Genomic DNA, 11863 nt, shown 5'->3' with positions numbered 1-11863 from the left:
CTGTGAAATGTTGAGAACGAAAGCCAGACTGAAGAGGATAAAATATGTTGTGTGCAGAAAGAAAGCATGTGAGGTGAGTTTAGGCAATTCTCTTGAGAAGCTTGGGCAGCACAGTGGCCTAGTAGTTACCACTTCTGCCTCACAACACTGGGGTAATGAGTTAGATTCCCGACCATGACCTTATCTGTGTGGAGTTTGTATGTTTTCCCTGTGTTTGCGTGGGATTCCTCTGGGTTCTACGGTTTCCTCACACACTCCAAATACATACTGGCAGGTTAATTGGCTGCTATTAAAATTAACCCTAGTCTCTGTGTGTGTGTGTTTGTGTGTCTATGTTAGGAAATTTAGACTGTAAGCTCCAATGGGGCAGAGACTGATGTGAATGAGTTCTCTGTACAGCGTTGCGGAATTAGTGACGCTATACAAATGATGATGATGATGAAGCTTGGAGGAGAGGGGGAGGGAGAGAGAGAGAGGGAGAGAGGCGGAGAGAGAGATCATGGGTTTTAGCTAGATCTACCGATTTGTGAGGGTATATTATCAAGAGGACAGGTGGTAGAATAGGAAGATCAGAAGAGAGTAGATAACTCATCTTTATTTGTGGGATCAAATAAAGAGACAGGCTGTCAGAGGGTGCTGGGAAGGAATTGAGCTAGTTGTTTTTCGAGGAAGATGATACCATTTCAAGTCGGATCTAATCAATTATGACCTTGAAGTAGGAAGCAAGATCTTGGTGACTAATATTAGTCGGAGGGTTTGGGGTGGGAAAGTTGAGCAGAGATGAAAGATTGGAAGTGTGCTTGTTCAGCAATGTTCAGAGCATTTCGAAAGAAGTGGTAAATAGTAGTATTTGTGAGAAGATAATTAGAAATACAAGATTTACGCCAGTGACATTCTGTTTTGCGTTAAAATATTTGACGATTTTGTGTTACCATTTAATCAAGGACTGTTGTCAGGATTTAGTGAAAATGTGGTACTGCCATATCAGGAGAAGAGAATGAAGAAATTGGGCAGAGAAGGTGTTGGAGAGAAGTAGAAAACTGTTGAAAATTAATGGAGTTAAAATTTCTGTGGGTATGTGCAGGCTTGGAGTGCTCAACCCTATAGGAAACATCCAAGAAAAGGAAGAAAGTGGATTAAAAGCAGTCTATTTGTAAGAAAAGTAGTTGTATTCAACATAGTACAAAAGATGTAAAGGGTTTTGATATAAAACAACTAGATCGTCTCTAGACTACTCTCCTGGCGAAGAGTTTTCACATGCTCGATCCCTTATACCTCCTGTACCTATTCCGATACCTGCTCCAATTAAATTGATGATTTGGAACAGAAGGGAACACTGCACATGCACCGAAAAATAATAATATTTCGGCACAGAAGGATTGAAAGGGCACACCAGTAAGCATGGCGCCCTCCTGCTGCGCTTACGGTGTTTCGCGGCCTGAGACCGTCCAATTTATTAAAGAGGTAACATACTCTAATTAATCAACACAGAAAAGTCACCCTATAACATCAGATGGATAATGTATATAGCACAAACAATGCCATGTTGATGCATATCTACTTGTCCCAAAAAATGTTAAGGCATAATAAACCACTCATGAAAGTAGTAACTACTTCAAGTTTGTCAATTCATAGCTAACCACACATGATGTAAATAGAATACTAAAGTTCTAAAATCATAGAGTTTGTAATACAAACAAACAATAATTCAAAGTAATTCAATGTTTGGGGCTTCCGGAATTGTCCTCTCTCTAACGCCGACAAGGAACATATACCGCATTTACTGCATTCTATAGCAAGGTTAATAGATGGTTAGTCACTGTAACAGCAATTATCTTTCCTAATAGAGTGTTTGCATATCTGATTCCGATTAAAACGCAGTTTACAAAATAGCAAATGAAACAGAGCAGCGGTGAACGCCAGCAAATTGTTAAGTTGGAGTTTTTGAATGACAGTTCGACGAGCCATTTAGCTTAACAATCACATTGCCAATAACAAGGAAGCTATCCAGCAGTGGCAGGAAGTTCGGTCTTTGTTTCCACTACGTACTGGTTGGTAAGTATATGCAGGACGTTCGGTGTCTTTGTATTTTTGTGCGTGCTTTATATCAGATAAATACAGTTTACAATAGTATAAAACATAGTACCTCATCTAAATATAATTAGTTGAGCATAATAATAATGATAGTACAATAGAACAGCATACTTTGACAGTTCGTGACTTAGTTGTAAATCTATATGTATCCATTGTATATGTACTATCCATATTTAATATATAATTTACTTTTATTCCAGTTACTATGTATTACATTTGGATACAAGCGAGAACAACAATAAACATATTGAACCTATTTTCAGTAATCACTATTGATCATATAACTCAAATAATAAACTGGATGTGTGCAGACTAAATACATTATAGATATTATAGCACCGTTATAGATAGGTGCTGCTTTTTTTTGTTGCAGGACATTTTCTACAATATATCCCTGGGAAAATGAAATCCAGTAATGCACAATTTTAGACAATATTTAGGATGTGTGACTTCTGTAGCTCTCGACATGCATTGCACCATCACATTTCGTAATTATAAATTGTTTTTGACATGCCAATATGCCCTTTTGTTTTACTAAGACTGACACAGAAGTACTCCTAAATTAAGTGTAAGAAAGAAAAGTACAAACATATATGGCACTGTACCCTAGCAATTGTCTGCTTATAAATGTGTAAGGTCAGAGTGCTGCTGACCTAAAGATAAAAAAATATTATTTATTTTAATATATTTATTATAAAATCTAAGTGGTCAAAGTACAGAATAAGTGACACAAATCTCGTAAAAATACTGCAATAAGTTGGAATTCTTAGCCTTATTTTTTTCTCTTTTTGCCAGCATGAAAAGAGCATATTAGAATAGGAGTATTAATACGAGGCTGAAGTTAGCTTCTTATTCGGCCAGCTTCTTATTCATGCTCCAGCTTCTTATTCAGAAAAGCTTATTTTTAAAGGATTAAATCAATTTGGATCACGGATCACTGATTTCACATCAAAATAACACTAAAGGGGGTCCCTTATACAAAATGCATTAGTATTTCGTCTGACCCAACAAGGTTTTGGGCATGAAATCAGGGGGCAAAGTGGCCAAAGTCACCATATTTTATCATTTAGCTGCACAGTAGCTGCAGTTTTGCAAGGGTTAAATGCCATTGGGCCACCAATTTGACAGGGAATCAACACGGGGTGCTCATGTTTTGGGCATGCAATCAGGTGACAGAGTGGTCACAGATAGCATTTTGAATAAGTAGCTGCAGTTTTTCAAGGGTTGATGTTTTTATTAAAAATTGCAACAAAAATAAATGCAATATCACTGTATCCAAGATAAAATAGTCTATGCACATTATCAACGGGTAAAAAAGACCAATATGAACAAAACTTCACACACCCAATTCTACTACAATCCCACCACAAAACAACTAATACACCACTTCACAAATATAAAAAGACAAGAAAGCACAAAACAAAACAAAAACTTTACACGAGAGAAACATGCAAACCCCTAGCACAATACTCTGCATTACCACAGCCCCGCCACCAATCTTTAATACCACCCACACATCCTTTACTGTCAGGTACTGAAAGCAAACTTTAAATGTATGTAAATCTTACTATACAAAAAGGGATTTCCACAAAATCTAATAGTGAAAGAACAGGATAGATAGCCAAGAATGGAGAGACTGCAAGATGTTAGCTACCACTTAGGGAAGACTCTAACTCAACTCGCAGCATCTCTCCGGTTCCTCTCCATTTCCCTTATTTTCCAAACGTCCTGCAGAATACTATCCACCACCTCACTACAGGGAAGGATTTTGCCCCTAATGGACACTAAACACCGTGCGCTCCATGTGTAAAACCTAACAACTACGCTAACTAAAAAACAAGTGCTTAAATCAAAATCCCCACTGTTAGGAACTCCCAAGTCAGTACAGTGAAACTCGGGAACTACTCAGAAGGCCAGGTGTTCGCTGGAGCCCCTAGTGGTGGGGACAGACTGGGCTGCGGGCCGACTGAGGGTCGAGTAGCGTATACTGACTTAAAGGAGTTTCCCAGAAGTGGAGTGATTGGTGGACTGTAGTATAAGAGAAATCCAAGGTCCAAAGGTCACAGGCACAGAAGCAATATCCAAGGGCAAGCAAAGGGTCAAACTCACAGGCAGAGAAGCGAAATCCGAATTCCAGGCAAAAGGTCAAGGTCAGAAGAGAAGGGTCAAAGGTCCAATAACAAGCAGGGGTCAAACATGGGTGGTCAAATCTAAGGTAACAGGAACCTAAATGGATAGCACAAGCAGGCAGCAGGAGTGAGGACAGAACGCTATAACCGGCAATGAGGCAGCAGACCTCATTGCCTTAAATACATAGTTGGCCCAATCAAAACTTACATGCACCCCTGCAGACTAATGAGAACATAGCACCAGACCAATCAGGGCTAGTCCCTGATAGGTGCACCCAGATGCAGGCTAATGCCTGTAACTAGTCCCCTAATTAGCCCACAGGCTGTGTCCACTTTTGCGCATGCGCCCGGCTTCCAACAGCGCCGGGACGCAGCGCTATGTAACAGGCGTCCGACCGTTGCCTTGGCAACGGCCGGGTAGGAAGGGGAAGTGACGTCCCGGTCGTCATGATGACGGCCGGGACACTGGAGCAGGTAGGAAGCGAGCCGCGGCGGCTGTGAGTACCGCCGCGGCTCGTGACACCCACACCACCTTTTGAGCATTCCATACACCCACTCAGGGTAACTAAGCCCCGAAAGACACGGAAGGCCTAAGGCGTGGGACACTCCCTTGTAAACCTCTATATTAAAAGGACACTGATGGAAGAAGTCGTCCATTGTCTCCACCTCCCATGGACAACCACGATCATTGACACCCCTATGCTTCAGGTTCCCCTTAACGAAGAGCCTCCCGTGAAATGCAAGCCAAGTGAGATCTCTAAACTTTGGAGGAATCCGCTTGGAATTCACCAAAGACAGACCCTTCTAGCACATATCACCTGAGCAGCACAGTGGCCTAGTGGTTAGCACTTCTGCCTCACAGCACTGGAGTCATGAGTTCGATTCCCGACCATGGCCTTATCTGTGTAGAGTTTGTATGTTCTCCCTGTGTTTGCGTGGGTTTCCTCCGGGTGCTCCGGTTTTCTCCCACACTCCAAAAACATACTGGTAGGTTAATTGGCTGCTATAAAAAAATTGACCCTAGTCTCTCCCTCTCTGTCTGTCTGTCTGTGAGTGTGTGTCTATAATATGGAATTTAGACTGTAAGCTCCAATGGGGCAGGGACTGATGTGAATGAGTTCTCTGTACAGCGCTGCGGAATTAGTGGCGCTATATAAATAAATGATGATGATGATGATGATGATGAATCCTTTGGTAACAGGGGCACATCAAAGGGAGTATGCAAAATCCTCCTCTCCAACACCCTCCTAGCAGAGTTGTTTGCCTCACCCACTTTGATCTGCCATTTCCTTGTCACCTTGAACCCTGAACCAAAAGGGGCGATGGCTTGTAAAGGCAAACTTGCCTTTACAAGCCATTGCCGCTTTAAATTTTACCTGCAAAGTCGCCGATTTCCGGCGACTTGCAGAAATCGGACATTCATACATTTACCCCCAAATATTAAAATGATGAATTGTTTCACATAATGTCTTATATCGCTGTGTGTCTTCTCTGGGCAGATTATGACGACACCAAACTCAAGCAATATATGGGAGAGGCAACCTAGGTAGACCCTTTAAATATGTTGCCTCCTCACTATTCTTTAAAGGAATGTCCGCCTTTCTTTCTAAATCATAACCCTGTTATTCTAAATGATCAAATAGTTTTTGTAATTATAAAAGGTTACTTTTAGTGGTTTAGTTTGTTATTTCCACTGTAACTGGTGTCTGCATTTAAATTACAACGAGATATAGTCCAGTCTGTGTAATGCAGTTGTGAACAAGCCTCAACTCCTACAGCTACATAACTAAGTGTTATTGATGTACTCAAAAACTTTTTTTCCCTTTCACTCCTCCATGGCGCATTTACTATGGGCTTGTTTCTGCTTTGTTGATCTAGACAGGTCAAACAAAAACGCCCTCAGAGTGAGTATTTAAGTCAGTTCTTTCACTTCCTCCACTTCTTTTTCTGTTTCTACAAGTCACTTAGAGAGAAGTTTATTTTTTCCCAGCAAGAGACCACTGTGGTGTATGCTGAGGTAGGGGTGGCAACCTGGGAACTGCTGCACTGCTACTGCTACCTCTGGGAGAAGAGTTGGCTGGTTTATTGAAAATTTGAAAATTGTACCTTTGCATAGACCACATCATCACAGGGCACCAGGAAGCAGCAGTAGTAACTCAGGACTCCTGCAAAAGGTATTCCCTGTTCAGGAGAATGGAACTGTAATATATTTAAACAAGAAGTGCAGCAGCCTCATGTTGGACAGGAAGATGGTGTCTGAGGTCAATCCCAAAACATTGAAGAACACCCGGTCCAGATAACCTCCTTAATTTATTGTGTGGAATTCTACTTAGTAAGTAATAGTGTCCATATTTCCAGCACTCTTCTGGAGCCTGTGGAAAGCAGGAAGGATATTAAAACACAGATTAAACCTTTGTAACAGAATTTGAACTAGTATTTTGTGCTATTTGCAATTCTCAAAACAAAGGAAAAGATCAGCCACATGAGCAACTTAAAGAACTTATTGCATGGATGAAAGAATAATTTGTAACTGAGGATTTGGTATACAGTGAAGTTAAAAGAACCAGATCTTGGGGCCGTGGCCTGGCATCTGAAGGGAGAGGATGCACTTCACCATTGCTCCTCACAGTCCCTGTTATAAACCGGCATTTCCCAACCTATATGGACTTGTTCCTTTACATCCTTGGCCCTCTAGTTACCTTTATCACTGGCACGATGGTCCATGTATTCCATTCTCATCTACCTGCCTACCTGCTAGTCCACAGGGTCTCACTGGTTGTGCACCCCTTCTCCTCATGATTTCCTATCCTGTATTACAGGAACACTGCGCTGCTGATCTTCATGAGATTGGGTCCTATGCAAGGTAGATGTGGCAACCACTAAAATTTGTCCTTCCAGAGCTTTGTCCTAACCGCAAGTCCATTTTCTATCTGCTGTGCCACCTATTTGTATTACACTGCTCTCAAGATGCAGAAAACTTTGTCCAGACAAAAGAAGACTTCTATAGCCGAGATCACCCATCATTTTTTCTTCCAGAACAAGTGCCCAGCTCATGCTTCTTCTCCCCCGTCTCCGCTGGAAGTCTGTGACAAGGACTCAGATATGGAGGAGATCCCGGTTTTAAAAAAAATATCACCGACCTTCGCACTCTCCTTCTTGATCTTAAAGCCTCCCTTACAAATGAATTTCAGAAGATGGTGGGCGAAAGGAAAAAAAGCATAACTGACTGTAACCAGTGAACCACTGTTCTTGAAAGCTACAACGCTCAACAACAAATGGAAAGAGGGAGAGATCTTGAATACCATAGCAGAGAGATAGATATTTTGAAAGACAAAAATGAAGATTTCGAAAACCGAGAATGCAGAAATAATCTTTGTGTCCGGAATGTCCCAGAGTCTTTTAAACCCTACATTTTGAGACTACCCACAACCTCTCTCTCCCTGAATCTCAAATTGTCATTGAGCGGGATCACAGAGCGCTATGACCCAAGCCAAAGGAGTCCCAAAGATATTATCCTGAAATTCCTATATTTCAGGGTCAAAGATCGAGTCACGTTGGCCTCCAGGAACTCTCACTTCATTTACTGCAAGGGTGCCAGGCTTCAGATTTCCTGGCTTTAATTACTGTAGCTAAACAACGAGACCTCTGTGAAATCACCCTTATTAGACATGGATTTCCTTTTCGGTTTATAGTGTCGGCTTTCTATTCAATCACTGGATGATGGAAGACGCTTCTTATGATGATTGAACCTCTAGACTTCCGGAGACAGCCTCCAGCACTCACACTAAATAATACTGGTTGTATTTACTACTGTACTTTTTCCTTTCATGCTTTGAAGTTTTGTCGAGCCCCTGGATTTGGGCTCAGGTGCCCTTCTGCACTCTCCCGCACCTTGCAGGTTATAGAAATGTTTTCTGTGTTCAGTTAAGCAATTTTGCTCTACAGTTCGATAATGTGACTTGGTTTGATAGCTGGGGTCCTATAACCGTTCTGGGAAAGTATCTGGGAGTGTTTCCTTGGGCAGAACATGTTCAAGTTGTTTGGTTATTTTCAATGTTGTTTACTGCTCAGTGAGATACCCCGGTGAACATTTATTAAGTGTTTATATACCGATCCTCGGACCTCCTAACCTCAACTTTGTGGGGTTACTATCTTGCTAAGTTTACCTTGTTGCATCCATGTTACCGATACTGTGTAGCTTTATTAATAACAGCAATGCTGCAAATTTGGTTCATATATTCTAGGTATTTAACAATCTCGACTCAGAGCCTCCTTTGTTTGGGCTCCAGTTGAATGGCAGGCTTCCCTGATTCAGGGTGACTCAAATCACTCATTTCCCCTGCCCCTTTGAATCCATCTTACAAGGTCACTTTTACATAGTCCTCCCCCAACTGGTCCCTCCTTACCATTACTTCCTAGTGGAGTTACCCCAACAGTATAGATTTCTTCAGGCTTGTTACTCTACAATATGCCTATAAATGTCCTCATTATTAATACCAAGGTGCTGAATATACCACAAAAACTTTCTATTCTTCACACCTATATTAATAACCACGGGGCCAATATTGTTTTCCTGTAGGAAACTAAAATAAAGAACACCATTGCTTGTTGTCCTTCAGACAGTTCCCGACGGTCTTCTATACTAACAACGCTTCTAAACGTAATGGTGTTGCCATACTGGTTCGCAGCTCGGTCCCCCTCATGGTCTCCAGTTCCATTTGTGATTCCAAAGGGTGATCTATTATCCTTCTGGGCAAGGTAGGGCGACATGATATTACACTGGCCCTAAATACTGGGTACTCAGCTCTTTTTTTCCCCTCAATCTTTAAACAAATCTCTCTGGTAAAGTCCTTATTGGAGGCGATATTAATACTGTCCCGTCAAATTTCCTAGACTGCTTGAGTGCTACTTCACCTGGTGCCCATATTCCGGATCAGGCCTGTTATACTCATGGAGGGTCTTATACTCAACAGCTAGGGACTACACATTTTACTTGCACCCACATGACTCCTAATCCAGGATTGACCTGTTCCTATGCTGTGCTTCCCTCAACCCCCTCCCTTTTGTCAGCTTCCATTTACCCCACCCACTGGTCTGACCACTTGGCTATTGAAGTTCTACTTTATCTTAACGTTTCCACTGTGGGACAGATCTTCTTGGAGAACTAATGAAACCTTCCTTAACATTCCTCAGTTCAAAATTTTGATAACCAGTACACTCTCAGACTACTTTGACTTCTACACGAAAGATGACGTGCCGTGTTCTACTACTTGTGAAGCGAATAAAGTGGTTGTCAGAGGTGAAATTTTTAAATATGCCTCACACCGTAAAAGTAAACAGTAGTTGGAGCCGATCAATTCCATCCCCTCCCAGATCCAGTTGTTGGAACAGGACCACAATTGCACCCATTCTAGGAGGGTTCTTGGATGGCTGACCCAGGTTAGGGGAAAACTCGATCATCTGCAGGCGGAAAAAAACGCAAAGGCATCTTACTGGCTACAGCAAAAATTTTATGAAAAAAGTAACAAGTCTGACAGTTTTTTGGCTAACAAGCTGAAAGATAAGCAGTGCAGACTATTGCATCGATGCCTACCCACTAGGGGTTCCCTAATCTATGACCCTAGTGGTATCAATAAAGCCTTTAGGAACTACTATAACAAACTTTATAATTTGCCTCCCCCTCAGAATGCCCAATCATATGGTGTTGACTCTGAAGCCTATTTAGCTTCTTGTAAGCTCCCTAAACTCAGTCCGGCTAAGGCCTCGGCCCTATTCAATGACATTTCAATTGTACCAGGGCTTTAACCCAGATTCCACTATCTTCACTATATTAGTAAATTTTTTTGAATTCCAGCTCCTGGTCAGTGCAGACGTGTCATGCGAGCTCTCCGCTGGAGCCCAGCTTAGAACTGCATCTGCGCCCCATACTCTACTGGAGAAGCCTCGTTATACTGCCTGCTCCTGACATCATGATCTGCCCCACTCATGGACACAGCTTCTTCGTACTCTGACAGACTCAACTGCCGCTACAACTACCCAGGGCCGAATTTACTGCTAGGCAACCTAGGCGCCTGCCTAGGGCCCAGCGGCTCTCAGGGGGTCCACGGCAAAGCAGGTGGGGGGAAGGACAGGTGGGGGGTGCCGTGAGTCGGGGAGGAGCTGGTGTTATAGCTAGGTGTCTGGTCTCCTCCCTCTCTCTTCTGTGTGGCCTACACCGTGTCACATGGGACTTGCACCACATGACATGAGCAGTCCCATGTGTGAAGAGAAAGAAGACTGCACAGCTGGAAAAAGGTAAGTTGGGGGGGGTGTAGTATATTGATGTATAATATGTGTGTGTGAGGGGCCAGTGTATGTACATTATGTGTGTGAGGGGCCAGTGTATGTACATTATGTGTGTGTGGGGCCAGTGTATGTACATTATGTGTGTGTGTGAGGGGCCAGTGTATGTACATTGTGTGTGTGTGTGTGGGGCCAGCGTATGTACATTGTGTGTGTGTGAGGGGCCAGTGTATGTACATGGTGTCTGAGTGTGTGGGGCCAGTCTATGTACATTATGTGTGTGTGTGAGGGGCCAGTGTATTTACATTATGCGTGTGTGTGAGGGGCCAGTGTATTTACATTATGCGTGTGTGTGAGGGGCCAGTGTATTTACATTATGCGTGTGTGTAAGGGGCCAGTGTATGTACATATTATGTGTGTGTGCGGCCAGTGTATGTACATTATGTGTGTGTGTGTGAGGGGGCAGTGTATGTACATTGTGTGTGTGTGACGGGCCAGTGTATGTACATTGTGTGTGTGTGAGGGGCCAGTGTAAGTACATTGTGTGTGTGTGTGAAGGGCCAGTGTGTGTACATTGTGTGTGTGTGTGAAGGGCCAGTGTGTGTACATTGTGTGTGTGTGAAGGGCCAGTGTGTGTACATTGTGTGTGTGTGTGTGACGGGCCAGTGTATGTACATTGTGTGTGTGTGTGTGTGGAGCCAGTGTATGTACATTATGTGTGTGTGTGAGGGGCCAGTGTATGTACATTATGTGTGTGTGTGAGGGGCCAGTGTATGTACATTGTGAGTGTGTGTGTGAGGGGTCAGTGTATGTACATTATGTGTGTGTGAGGGGCCAGTGTATGTACATTATGTGTGTGTGTGGAGCCAGTGTATGTACATTATGTGTGTGTGTGAGGGGCCAGTGTATGTACATTATGTGTGTGTGTGTGAGGGGCCAGTGTATGTACATTATGTGTGTGTGTGAGGGGCCAGTGTATGTACATTGTGTGTGTGTGTGTGTGTGTGTGTGTGTGTGTGTGTGTGTGTGTGTGTGTGTGAGAGGGGCCAGTGTATGTACATTATGTGTGTGTGTGAGGGGGCAGTGTATGTACATTGTGTGTGTGTGACGGGCCAGTGTATGTTCATTGTGTGTGTTTGAGGGGCCAGTGTAAGTACATTGTGTGTGTGTGTGTGTGTGTGTGAAGGGCCAGAGTGTGTACATTGTGTGTGTGTGACGGGCCAGTGTATGTACATTGTGTGTGTGTGAGGGGCCAGTGTAAGTACATTGTGTGTGTGTGTGTGTGTGGAGCCAGTGTATGTACATTATGTGTGTGTGTGTGAGGGGCCAGTGTATTTACATTATGTGTGTGTGTGTGA

At 42.9% G+C, this 11863-nt stretch overlaps 1 protein-coding gene across 3 annotated transcripts in view; it reads left to right on the top strand.

Annotated features, from left to right (window-relative positions):
• Nucleotides 1–1931: 1931 nt before the first annotated feature.
• Nucleotides 1932–11863, top strand: part of OSGEPL1 (O-sialoglycoprotein endopeptidase like 1) — a 188650-nt gene continuing 178718 nt past the window's right edge. The window contains exon 1 of one of the 3 annotated variants that reach the window (XM_075180031.1): nucleotides 1932–2055. The gene's annotated coding sequence lies outside the window, so the exon portion shown is untranslated. The remainder of the gene's footprint in view (nucleotides 2056–11863) is intronic. The other 2 variants (XM_075180030.1, XM_075180032.1) reach the window with 2 other exon arrangements.

This window comes from Mixophyes fleayi, chromosome 7 (genome assembly GCF_038048845.1).
Source record: "Mixophyes fleayi isolate aMixFle1 chromosome 7, aMixFle1.hap1, whole genome shotgun sequence".
Lineage (NCBI taxonomy): Eukaryota > Metazoa > Chordata > Amphibia > Anura > Limnodynastidae > Mixophyes > Mixophyes fleayi.
This window is presented reverse-complemented; position numbering and strand designations above follow the sequence as displayed.